The 11,083-nt window shown below is 53.1% G+C and overlaps 1 long non-coding RNA gene across 4 annotated transcripts in view; it reads right to left on the reverse strand.

Moving 5' to 3' along the window:
• The window catches only part of LOC102764603, a 54,765-nt gene that overhangs the window by 32,383 nt on the left and 11,299 nt on the right, over positions 1–11,083 (reverse strand). For 2 of the 4 annotated variants that reach the window (XR_001512796.1, XR_001512799.1), the window contains exon 3: positions 2,086–2,626. The exons of the other annotated variants lie outside the window; for them this stretch is intronic. This is a non-coding gene — a long non-coding RNA (uncharacterized LOC102764603). Of the gene's footprint in view, positions 1–2,085; positions 2,627–11,083 lie in introns of those variants that run through there. 4 annotated transcript variants of the gene reach the window in all.

The following is an 11,083-nucleotide window of genomic DNA, read 5'->3' on the forward strand; positions in this document are numbered from 1 at the left end:
TGCCCAGGGAGGGTTCTGGGAGGAGGCGATACTTGGGCTGAAGAAGCAGCACCAGCAAAAGCAGGACAGTTCCCAGCAGAGGTCAGAGGGCAGATGCCCCCCTTTCCTGCCGCTTCTCCTTCAGTAAAATGGGGTAATAACGGTACCTGTCTCGCCCTCTCGGTTTGGCCTGCGGACTGAAGGGTCCCAGGTTCGACTCGCTCAGACACATGCCCAGTTGCTGGGCTCGATCCCCAATAGGGGGCAGGCAGGAGGCAGCCGATCAACGATGCTCTCTCATCTATTGATGTTTCTATCTCTCCCTCTCCCTTCCTCTCTGAGATCAATACAAATATTTTTAAAAATTAATAATAATAAAACAAGGGGACTTGGGAAGATTAAATGATACAAATAGGTACTCAGTGCAGAGCCTGGCGCATGGCGAGGTTCACAGCTGTGCCCATTACTGTTGTTGTTGTGATGCTCACAACCACCCTGGGGGGAGACCACAGCCTCCACAGACGGGCGGCTGGGCTGGGTCTCCCCGGGGGTCACACAGCCAGGATGCCCACCCAGGCTCCATACCCCAAATCCAGGAATATTTCCTGCCTCCTCCATTGCTTTGGGATGGACACCCAAAATAAGCAATCTGGGGTTGAGGGTCAGAGGAGTGCTAAATGACCTAATCCAAAAATCAATCAATCAATCAATCGCACGTCTTTAGTCCTTTCATGGTTAAGCCCAAACTAGCAGAGGAAAAATGCTAGTGAGTCTCCAGTTCACCCAGCTCTCACCTCTGCGGAGCAGGGGCCTCTTGACAACACCCTGACCATTCCTGATTCCCATAAACCATCCCGCCAACCCCACTGGGGTGAGGTCCCTTCGGTGGGCACCAACTCTTTCTCCAACAGAGAGAAATAATAATAATCGCTAAACTCCAATCCTTTAGGAAATCCTATTAGGTTTATCTTCCAAAGACATCCAGAATGTGCAATCTCACTTCTAGTCAACATTGTAATAAGGCAAGAAAATAAAAGGTATAGGAATTGGAAAGGAAGAAAAAAAACTATCTTTATTCACAGGCAACATAGTCATCTATACATAAAATCCTAAATAATCTACAAAAAATCTACTAAAAAAAATAAGTGAGCTTAGCAAGGTTGTAAGTATATTTCTATATACTAGCAAAAACAATCAGAAAATTTTACATATCATTTAAAATAAGACCATAAAATATGAAATAATTAGGGTAAATGTAAATAACAAATGTATGACATACTAGTAAAGACACTAAATCCCTGCCCAGTGTGGCTCAGTTGGTTGGCACATTAGCCCATACACCAAAAAGTGGCAGGTTCGATTCCCAGTGGGAAAGCTGGAGGCACCTGGGTGAGGGGCCCTGGGAGCTGGGAGCAGGGGAGGGTGTGGTCTGAACCCCATTTCAATAAGGACTCTGGCTGTCGGGGGAATGAACTGTAGGAGGTCAAAGGTGAACGCTGGAGACCTACCAGGACCTCTGAACACGGCATGCCCCACCCCTCGCGGCCACTGGCCACAGGACGCCCAGCCTCAAGCCCTACAGCCCAATCCTTCCTGGAATACAGTTGACTGCACCCCCCACTGTGTGCTCCCCCACTGTGTGTTCCCTTAGGACAGGCAGGTTCCTAAGGAGAGGAAGGTAGGGATGGTTCCAGGGAGCCTCCATGGCCTACAGGCCAGGGGGTAGGAGAGGGAGGAGCCTCAGGTGGCCCTGGGGCCAGGGGGTAGGAGAGGGAGGAGCCTCTGATGGCCTACAGGCCAGGGGGTAGGAGAGGGAGGAGCCTCTGATGGCCTACAGGCCAGGGGGGAGGAGAGGGAGGGATCGAGGGTTTTTCTCCCTAAAATCAATTTTTTAAAAAAAGGTTTTAAAGGCACTAAAATGGGTGGAGAAGAAATGACCTGACCCAAATAACTTCGCACATGGTGTTTTTACCTGATACTATAATGCTAAAGATAAAAATAACCACACAAATACTGTTCGCTGGGTGGTAAACTGGTTTCTCATAAGGCATAGCTTGGCAATCTCGAGACTACTTTACATGTACACTCAGTTTGGACAAATTACATGTACACTCAGTTTGGACAAATAGGTAAATATACAATTGATAACAAGAGCCAGGCTTCTCACTGTCAGAGAAAGAAATTACCAATATGCAATGGGAAACCCTGTGGTGCTGGAGGTGGAGCTTAATTCCCCTCTCCTCTGCGAGCTAGACTCAGTGATTCACTTCTGACAGAGAAGGAAAAAGGAAAATGGAATCTTGACAGTGGAGGATGTGGCCAACACCACCTTAACCCAGTGACCAAGGTTGACATCACCACTGATCACTCTTGACATCACCAATATCACATTGACATCATCAATATCACTATGTATCCCCTAACATGATGCAAAGAGTAGGACAACCCCCCAAAACCCATACCTTCAGTCTAATACTGAGAAAATATGAGAAAAACGCACATTGCGGGACATTCTACAAAATGCCTGACAAGTGCTCTTCAAAAATGTCAAGGTCATGAAACACAAGGAAAGATTACCTGAGGAACTGTCACAGGGGAGGAGACGGAGACAGGACAACTAAAAGCAATGTGGTATCTGGCTTGGATCCTGGAAAAAGCAAAGGACATTAGAGGAAGCCGGGTGAAGGGTATACAGGGGCTCTTTGTGCTGTCTGTACAGCTCTTCTGTAGGTCCAAAGTTATTTCAAACGAAAAAGTAAAAGAGAAAGCCTATCAATTAATATAGCAAATACTTTGGAATAAGTTGGACAAACGATGAAACATTACTGAGAGAAAGTAACAATACAGATAGATGGGGAGATATACCACGTTCATGGATTGAAAACTCAATATTGTTAAGATATCAATTCTCCCCAAATTGTCCTATGGATTTAATCCAACCCCAATAAGAATCCCGGAAAGCTCTTTTGGAGAAACTGACAAGCTGACTCTAAAATGTATGTGGAAATGCAAAGGATCTCAAATAGTCAAAATAATTTTGAAAAGGAACAAAGCTGGAGGGATGATATTGCCTGATCTCCAGACTTACTGTCAGGATACAATAACCAAGACAGCATGGTGTAGCCCTAGCCGGTTCGGCTCAGTGGATAGAGTGTTGGTCTGCAGACTGAAGGGTCCCAGGTTCAATTCCAATAAAGGCATGTACCTCGGTTGTAGGCTCGATTCCAAGCCCTAGTCGAGGTGTGTTTGATGGCAACCAATCGATGAGTTAACTCACATCGATGTCTCTCTCTCTCTCTCTCTCTCCTCTCTCTCTCTCTCTCTCTCTCTCTCTCTTTCTCCAGTCTCCCTTCCACTCTCTGTAAAAATCAATGTAAAATTATCCTCAGGTAAGGATTAGCAAAAAAAAAAAAAAAAAGACAGTCTGGTATTAGCATAAAGAGAGACATATTGATCAATGGGAAAAAGAGAGGCCAAGGATAGACCCACACATACGGTCAACTGATTTTCAACAAAGGTGCAAAAGACATGTCAACAGGGAAAGAAGTCTTTTCAACAAATGGTTCTCAAACAATTGAATAATCACATGCAAAAACTAAACAAACAAAAAAACTTTGACCCTTATCTCACACAATATACAAAAAAAAGAAAAGAAAAAAGCTCCAAAGCAGATCAAAGACCTGAATGTAAAATATAAAACTTTTAAAAGAAAATATAGGCTAAAATCTTTGGGGTCTTGGGGCAGAGATTTCCTAGCTATAACACTAAATGCACAACCTGTAAAATAAAAAATTGATAAATTGGACCTCATCAAAATTTTCCAATTTTGCTCTTCAAAAAACATCATTAAAGAGAATGGGGGCAGAGTTGGGGGGGCGGTGGGAAGCCAAAGACTGAGAGAAAAATATTTTAAAATTGCGTGTCTAGGTAAAGGGCTGTAATCAGAATATATAAAGAGTCCTCAAAACTCAATAATGAGAAAACAAACAACCCAGCTTTATAAATGGATATAAGATTGGAAGAGGCCCTTCACCAAAGAAGGCACACAGACGGCAAACAAGCACACGCAGAGGTGCTCAGGGTGACTGTCCTCAGGGAGATGCAGAAACCACTTCCCTGAGACGCTGCACCTCAGACGATAAAGTTCAAGACTGTCCAGTGCGGGAGACGGAACCTCAGACACCGCTGGTGGGGACACACGTGGTGCACCACTTCAGAAATCAGTTTGAGAGTTTTTTGAAAGTTAAATACACGTCCACCTACCGTACCATCCAGCTATCCCTCTTCCAGGTACTTGCCTACTGAACCACATCTTCCAACAACAGGAATGATGGCCCTTCCGGTCCCCCCACCCCCACCCCACCCCCGTGTGCCCTCTGCCTTGGTCTAAAGGGATGTGGGGAGTAGAAGAGCTCATCAAACGCAAATGGCTTCATTACAAAGGGGGTGGGGCGTCCAGGGGGAGCTGAGCACAGGACTCTAAGGGGACCTGAGGACCCCACATCCCACTGACAGGCCCCGGCAGCCCGAGAGCACCTGTAACCCACAATGTCCTCGGGACAGGAATCCCCGCTCTCTGTCACTCAGGCATTCATTCATTCACTGTCCATTATTCGGCGAGCACTTACGGGGCACCTGCTGCATGCGCCCCCAGGCCAGGCTGGTAGGGAACGGGCGCCTTGGACACCTTCTTGAGACCAGATGCCCCTGGCGCTGGCTTTGCCATTTGCCCTCCATTAGGACCACCGGGAGGGATTTCCTGTCCCCCCCCCCGCCCTGGCTTGCAGACCTGGAAGGGGCAGGGGTCTGGGTGGCATGGGGGCTGATCCCCTTGGGCCCCCCTCCCTTCTGTGCTCCAGAACTGCCGGCTGCCGGGACCCCCACGGCCCCCACCTCCTCTGAGCAGGGCCTTCTTCTCCCTGCTCATCCTCACAAGTCAGGACTCTCGTCCCTGCAGCTGGATGCCCTGTCCTGCCCACCAGCCACCCTACTGCTGCCGCCCTTCCAGCCCCTGGGGTTGGCACTGTCACCAGCCTGCTTACCCTCTGCCTGCTGCCCTCCAGGAGCTACCCCCCAGGTGCATCCTGGGCGGGTGCTGTCAGGAGGCGCAGTGAGGAAGGGGCGGGGTGCAGAGAGACGTCCCTGCCGCCCAGGTGCCCGCATGCTCCCTGCAGGTGCCCGGGGCCAGTGCCCAGTGCTGTGTCCGTGCGTTAGGCCTCAAGTCTGGAGTCGGGCTCACGTTCCCTCTGTGGCTCACCCCCGGTGACCTTGGGCACATCCCTGGCCCTCGTTGGGCCTCTTGGCTCTATTCACTGAGGAAATGGAGCTCTTGTAACTAGAAAACCCAATTCCTTCTGAATGTCACCAGGCTGTGGTTTCCCAGAACAACTGGAGAAGCAGGGCGCGCCCCAGGAACTGGGACAGGGACCCCAAGTTGGCCCGCTGCCCCCTCCAGAGCGCTTTACAATCAGGTGTCTCTTTCCACCTGGGCTCTGCCAGGGAGGACAGAGGCCTCCAGGGGCCCCCTCGTGCAGAAGAGGAAGCTGGAGGTCAGGGAGGTGAGGACCTCCCCAGGACCACAGCATGAAGAGAGGTGACAGCGCTGGGACCACAGCTACACCCGCCTGGGCTCTGTCCCCTGCCTTCCTCCAGCCCTGCCTGGGCCAGGCCCTTTCTGGGGCTCTGTGTGGGGCGGGCAAGGGGCCCGGCAGGATGGAGAAGCTGCTCCTCGCTCCCCTCCCGGCCCTCCCCAGAGCCTAGTTGACCCCCCACATTTGGACTGGAGTGAGAGGGTGTCTGCTCTGGGTGGACAAGGCCAGGCCGGCTTAGCTGTCGTCTGTAGTCTCGCCTGGGCCAGGGTGCCCGTCCTGAGCCTGTGCTGCCTACTCGGTGCTGAGAGGACAGCGCGGGGAGGGTCACTCTGACCCTGTGACCCCCAGGTCCCCTGGGTGGGTGCACGGCGCCCAGCCCCTGCCTTCCCTCCCAGCAGCTGTCCATCTAGACCAGCACCTCTCAGCCCACTGGTGTCAGGGCAGGAGGAACTTTTCTGAAAACCAACCCTTTGGGGACTAATACTTTTGTACAACACAATAAACATTAATTCCTAAAAACTGACCATGCTCAGGGGAATTGCAGCGATGTCTAACTGTTACACAGTCTCTCAGGTCTGCACTTAACTATAGCCTGTACGTATTCCTCCAGGGAAGGTACCGGTCTGCAGACGCCTCCCATCCCCTCTGCCTGACAACCCTCACCGGCCACCTACACAGACCAAGCGGTCACCATTCCACCCTCGTGTCTCCTGGATGGGACCCCTCCTCTGGCTCCCCTCTGTCAACTACGAATGGAAGCAGGTGTCCGGCCTGGCCCTGTCATCAGCTCCGCACACGAATGGACGGACTCCCACAGCAAGCGGCTCAGAAATCCTTCCATCTGCCCCACGGACAGCGGTTCTCGCCCCTAGAGACCTTTTATTTTTAATGCAAGACTTTCCTCCCTTCACCACGGCCCCCTATGAAGCTGCTGTCAAAAATGGAGATTTCAAACACTCGGGGACTCACCCAAGGTCACGCGGCCAGCGAGTGTCAGGATCAGGGCTCCAGCCAGTTCTGCCAGCCGCTGGAGCTCTGGTTACTAGTATTTGCTTGCGGATGGCGACGGCCTACCAAGCAGGCGATCGTGACCTGGCAAGGTTAAATCTCTAACAAAAGCAATAAAGGTGGTGAAGAAGTGGAACTGTAAAGCTAAACGCTAAACATAACGAAAGTATAAAAATATAACTATATATGCACCAAATAACAGAGCATCAACAACCATAAAGCAGACACTACAGGAGATTCAGGGAGAAAATGAGCACATTGGAAACTTCAACCGGCTTCTCTCAGTCCTGACAGATCGAGTGCGCAACAGTAAGAACCTGGAAGTTTGCTGATTGGGGTGTAAACCCCAATACTCATGTATGCACGTGTGCAGATGCACCCCAAACATCCGCCATACCTCAATCTAGAGACGAGCTGGGCTGCTGCGCGTTGCGCTGCAGGTTACAGACAGACACGTTCAGATGGACAGGGAGCCGCAGACAGTTAGGGGTAAAGGAGTGAAAACATTTACACCAAACTGTTACCGCCTCCTGGACAATGGGGTTGGGAGCTTTACTTTCTTCCGTTTGTTTCTCTATATTTTCTAACTTGTCTACCAAACTGAATGTAGCTCACGTGGGGTTTTTTGTGTTTTTCTGACATTGTTTTGTAGGTACAGGGCACATGGGGTTCTGATTGGTTGAAGGTACTAGTGTATGTAACAGACCTCAGTGAGCCGCCTCCCGCCTCTCCACGGGGGAAGCTGGGAGGATACAGTAAGAAGATACATCACAGACAGCTCCAGGCGCACCGGGAGCCCCGGGAACGTAGGTGCTGGCATTGCCACAAGCTTCCGGCATCTCTCACTCCAGCCCGATGAGTTCCCAGATCTCTCCTCCTCTTCGCTCCCCTCCTCGGCCCTGTCCCAGCACAGGTCCCCATCATCTTGCCCAGGATTAACACCTCGGCCCCCTAACCGCCTCCCAGCCTGTCTCTTCCAGCGCCTCCCCATCCTCCCCGCCAAGCATGCCTCTCCCCTGATGCTTTGAGAGTGAACTTTAAAAAAAAGTCTGGGTGACAGAAGACGATTTGACTGTGTGTGGTGGGCACACAGTGCGATATACAGATCTTGTAACATAGACTCTCACCTGACACCTATATGGTCCTATTAACCAATGTCACCCCAATACTTTTTAATTTTAAAAAAGTCTATCCATGTCACCACCCCCCTCTCCTTCTTAAAATTTCTCCAAGGCTCCCCATTGTCCTCAGGATAAAATCCCCTGCCACCCTTTCTAGTGTCACTGTGGCCCTCCCCTGTTCTCTGGACTCTAAGTCCAAATATTGTGCATCTCCCAAATCCTCCCTATGCTGTCCTTTCTCTGTGCCTTCGCTCATGTATCTCCTTTAACTTTAATTACCATTAGGCTGTTTTTCTCTCTGTTCAAACCCTTCTTCCTCTTTAAGGTTTGGCCCAAATGTCACCTCCACTGGGAAGCCTTCCTTGATTGCCCCAGACAGCTCCTGTTACTGAGCACCTTCGGCCACTGGCTCGAAGAATCATTTCGGAAGACCCTGCAGGTCTCAGGCAGACCCCACTTCATACTGAGCATATGAAAGTGCGCCCTCGTCACATACTAAATATACCCATTTGGAAATTTTGATTAATTTCTATTCTGCTATTTTCGTCACATACTTTGAAACTGGTGCTTTTTTCTTTAGTTCTCAAATTATTTTGTGGCCAATAAAAAGCCTCTAGGCCCTGAGGCTCCCCTGTCAGAGGTTAAGAAGATCTACCTGGTGTGTGGTCACCCGACGCTGACCACGCTGGGTGCAGAGAATTAGGCGTTTATCTACCCGTCTCCTCCTCAGGACCACGAACCTCAAGGTCAAGGGAAGCGCCTAGTCCTCTCTGTGTCTCTGGTGGCAGCAGAGGCCGGCATGGAGTAGGCACTCGGCACCGACCATGGGATGAATACATTGACAAATTCCTCTAAAATCTGTCTTTCGCCTCCATGATTCAAATACATCACCGCGCGGATTTATTTCAGTGTGTGTCGCTGCGTCTCTAGAAAACATTTCTGTAGTTTATATCTGTTCTCTACAAAGAGTTCTGTGTCCTGCCTCCTTGTTGGAGTGGCTGGCGTGTGTGCCGTCAAGAGCCCACTATGCGCCCATGTGTGACCTGCCCTGAGCCTCACGACAACTCCATGACGTCGATCCCAGTATCCCTGTGGACAGAGAAGGCAATGGAGGCTCAGAGCAGGGAACTAGCTTGCAAATAAGAGGTTACAAAGTGAGGGGTGAACTCAGAACTGACGGACTCCCAGTCCTCTGGCCTCCCTCACAGCCCCACCCCAGCCGGCCATAGGCCCCCGTCAGCCGTCACTCCTCACTCCCCTTGTCCATTCTCTGCTTCCAGGCAAGACACAGACCTCACCTCCACCCACACCCTTCATCCCTCAGCAGCGGGGTTGTCTCAACACCATCACTCCGTTCAGTCCCAGACATGTTCCAGAGCACCTACTAAGTGCCGAGCACTATGCTGGGAACAAGAGCTGAAATGGTCGCCAGGCTATGAGCTCCTCGCCATCAGAGACCCAGCTCAGAGTAGAGAGACGGTGAGACCTCGCCCCTCGCCCTTCACTTTGATCATGTTGGAGAATGTCACATTCAAACACCCACCACCCCCCCAAGCCGGGAGGGACACGCTGGGCTGTCCTACCTCTTACCCACAGTGAGTCTGTCCCTCTGGGCTCAGGGCACCAGCCACCCTAGACCCCTACACGGGGTGTGGAGAAGGGCATGGGACAGGCCTGGCCCACCTGCCTTCCTCCTCCCGGGATCTCAAGGTCAGAGGGTCAACACGCTCATGGGAGGTGAGATCCCAAGGTGACCCTCCTACTAAACCCCCATATTGGTAGAGCAAGTCCATGGTTTGCGAAAGGCTCCAGCTCCTTTCTTTCAATAGATCCTCCCCATCCCCGCTCAGGACAAGGAATTCTCCAGTCCACTCCGCTCCTAGAGGTGGAGTTGGGGCCAGGCCCCGGGCCAGTACCCAGGAGTCCAGACTCCAGCCACGCAGAGGGGCCTGCAGGCTCGGTCCGCCTCTCACGGCCTCAGATGAGCCCCTCTTTCGAAGCCTCCGCTTGCTGTCTGGCCATAAGGTCCCTCCAGGCTTCAACACACCAGGACGACGCTGGTGAGGAAGGCTGGCTGGACTGCCGAGGAAACAGAGGCCGGAGCTTGCAGAGCTCCCCAGCGGCCGCCCTCTCCCCACCCTGCGCTGTCGGGGAAGACACCCTGTCCCAGCAGGGCCAGCAGGAGGAGTCACCAGGCGTGGAGCTGGGCACCAGGGAGTGTCTGGGCCAGGACACTCACCCCCGCTGACACCGCGGCCCAGGAGGAGCAGTGACAGGTTCCTCCGACTGGAGGGCGGGCTGCCAGGCCAGGCTCCATCCCACAGTCAAAGGTGCACACGGTACCTCCGGCCCAAGGGCCCTGGAAGCCACCCAGACCTCCCATCGTATTAACAATCACAATAAAAATAACAGCAGCGCCCGGCGGTCAGCCAGTGCGTCAGGGCCTTACACCTGTCACCTCACAACCAGCTGCCGGGGCTGGATGACCCCGTCTTACAGACAAGGCCCCAGGGGCTCAGAGGCACTGGGAGCCCTGCCCCGGCCGCACAGGCCACGAGCCTCCACCCTTTGCATCCAGGGCTCTCGCCCCATGCGGTCCAGAACCTTTCATTTTGGTTCAGAGGCCAAGCCGGCGCCTGGGAGGCCCTCGCAGGCAGCGTCCTGGCAGTGGGCTGAGAGGCACATGGCTGATGGTAGGTGGGTCCCCTCTGGGGCCTCAGCCTGCCCATCCTGAAAACCAGGAATTTGACCTCGAGTTTCTCCAAGACCCCTCCTTAGGCCGGGACGTTCACCATGTCTCCAGAAGCCTGCGGGACCTCGTGCCCACGCCACGCCTGGCTGAGCTCGCGGTGGCTGCGTGCCCCAGCGCCCCCCACGTGCAGGCAGCAGGCAGTGCCTGTGTCCTCTGGCAGGAATGTCTCAGCTCACCTGGAACCAGGCCACTGGACCGGGGACAGAGGACACCCCTCGGGAACCCAGCTGGCCCTCCACAGCGCCAGCCTCAGGGCCGTTCCCACAGGGAACACTAGGGACCCCAGGCAAAGATGGGGGCAGATGTGGGGGCCCAGGAGAGCAGGCCAGGGGCCCGCCCTGACAGGCCCACAGCCTGGGCCGGGCTCCAGGCCTCGGGGGAGACAGGTACACGGGGGTGGCAGTTGCAGACATCCTGGGGAAGAGGGAAGACGGAGGGAGGAGACCTTGGTGAGGGAGTGACAGGAGAGGGGTCTCCGTCCTGCATGGGGACAGGGCCACGCTGGTGATGAAAAGCAGGACTCCCATCCGGGGCCCTGGGCCCACCGGCCGGGCCGACTCCTGTTACCCCAGGACCCCGTGCCCTTCCTTTGACATCTCTGCCTCAGGCCTCTCCCTGCACCCCCTCCCCCC

This window comes from Myotis davidii, unplaced genomic scaffold (genome assembly GCF_000327345.1).
Source record: "Myotis davidii unplaced genomic scaffold, ASM32734v1 scaffold514, whole genome shotgun sequence".
In the NCBI taxonomy this organism is placed as follows: Eukaryota; Metazoa; Chordata; class Mammalia; order Chiroptera; family Vespertilionidae; genus Myotis; species Myotis davidii.